The 2,060-nt window shown below is 43.1% G+C and overlaps 1 protein-coding gene across 5 annotated transcripts in view; it reads right to left on the bottom strand.

Moving 5' to 3' along the window:
• LOC131971672 (myelin transcription factor 1-like) overlaps positions 1 to 902 on the bottom strand; it is a 43,602-nt gene extending 42,700 nt beyond the window's left edge. For 4 of the 5 annotated variants that reach the window (XM_059333208.1, XM_059333210.1, XM_059333213.1 and 1 more), the window contains exon 1: positions 763 to 902. The gene's annotated coding sequence lies outside the window, so the exon portion shown is untranslated. Of the gene's footprint in view, positions 1 to 581; positions 693 to 762 lie in introns of those variants that run through there. The other variant, XM_059333209.1, reaches the window with a different exon arrangement.
• Positions 903 to 2,060: the final 1,158 nt, after the last annotated feature.

Here is a 2,060-nt window from a genome sequence, read left to right as displayed (position 1 = left end):
TATCAATAAAATATGTTTTTTTAATCCATGACATTAAGATATACATTGAAAATAATAAGAAATAAATAACACACATAACTCCGGAATATAACATGTTATTATAGCTATTCAACATGGAGATTCCTGTGTGCTCATGTCACTGATGACAGTTTGACAGCAGACGCCAGTGGTCACCGGGTCAGAGAGGCCTGGAGACTTTAAAGGTCCCGTCGGGCTGCTGGGAGCCTCTAGACCACTAAGACTCAGCAGGCCTGGTTTCATGTGATCCACTCATCATCTCACCATCACACAATAAACAAAATGCGAATATCAAGCAGAGAGTGAGCCTCTGGTGGTGACAGCAGTATGTAGGCCGGGCTGCTAACAGGACGAGGCCTTTCTTTCTCTTTCTCCTAAACTGGCACACTGACAAAACACAAAAACGTACAAAGGCCACGTACCGGCGCTCCGCGGTGTACACTTTTAACTAAATTGACTGCGTCGACACCGGGCCGCCATTGTACGGGCCGGGAATAAGCAGCGACAATAATAATAATCTGTTTTAAAGCCTGAAAGCCTCCGTGCATTCGGACCGTACTTACGTTCTTCTCCACGGAAGGAAACCCGGCAGAATGCATGCATGAATCGGCGATGGGCCAGCCTACATACCGCTTCATGTCACTCTCCTGCTCGGTGAAGAACCACCGTCAGGCCTGCTGCCCCAGAAAATGCCGACAAATAAGTGCGCTTCACGCTCTTTGTCAGAGAGACATAAAGCCTTACCTTACGCTCAGCTACTGCCCTCCCCTCCCCCTCCGCATCGACATCTCCGGTCTGGCAGAGAGACGTTCACTGTAACGCACGACAGTGAATGCAACACCGACCCCAACAGAACACAGCGGAGGGGACCGGACGAGTGTGACAGCAGCCTCCGACTGACACCAGCTGCAGCCCTGAGCTGTTTCAGCACCCCGGACAGAGCCAGCCGAACATTCAGCACCATGGACAGAAACCCGCTGCACCGCCTCCTGCAGGAGCGCAGGGGAGCTGCAGCCGGAGAGGGGCCGCCTCTCCTGGCTCGGACTCCCGCTGGCCCGCTCCGTGGGCTGCTGGAGTCAATATTTCATTTGGAGGACGGGGGATGGAGGAGGAGGATCTCAGCAAACACACTTCTCCAGTCGATTAAACACCCAGTAGCTTCAAACCAGCTGAGTCCAGTTGCACCAGTACTAGTAGCTGATGGAAGTCACACTAATAGCAATAATATCATCACCCTGTTAAAATAATCGCCTCACTCATTTTTCAAGTTTTGCAGGAAACACAAAAAACTTCACCAAAAGTGTAACATATGACATTTATTGATCTATTGATTGATATTGGATGTAACAAAGGATGGCTATTGGCATAGTAATAACACTGTGGCAGTTCTAGACCAGTTTTACTGTGGGGGCCAAGGAGGGGCCAGTGTTTAATCAGAGGGGCACATGAAAAAATGAACAAATATGATATTCAAGCATTCAAAATCTTTGAATGTCTTGAAAAAGACACAAAATGACCAAAAAAGACACAAAATGAGAAGACAGAATAACCAAAAAATTAAAACCCACAGAAGACATAAAAATGACAAAAAAAGACACTAAATGACCCAAAAAAAGACAGAAAATGACTAAAACAGACACAAAAAAGAAACATAAATGACACCAATGACAAAAAAGACACAAAATGACCAAAAAAGACACAAAATGAGAAGACAGAATAACAAAAAAAAAACCCCACAGAAGACATAAAAATGATTTTTTTAAAAGACACAAAATGAGAAGACAGAATAACCAAAAAAATAAAACCCACAGACGACATAAAAAATATTTTTTAAAAAGACACAAAATAACTAAAAAAGACACATAAATTACCAAAAAAGACACAAAATGAGAAGACAGAATAACCAAAAAATAAAACCCACAGAAGACATAAAAATGACAAAAAAAAGACACAAAATGACCAAAAAAAGACAGAAAATAACTAAAACAGACACAAAAAAGATAAATAAATGACACCAATGACAAAAAAGACACAAAATGACA

This window comes from Centropristis striata, chromosome 5 (genome assembly GCF_030273125.1).
Source record: "Centropristis striata isolate RG_2023a ecotype Rhode Island chromosome 5, C.striata_1.0, whole genome shotgun sequence".
Taxonomy (NCBI): Eukaryota; Metazoa; Chordata; class Actinopteri; order Perciformes; family Serranidae; genus Centropristis; species Centropristis striata.
The sequence above is the reverse complement of the archived record's forward strand: the minus strand, read 5'-3'. Positions and strand labels throughout refer to the sequence as shown.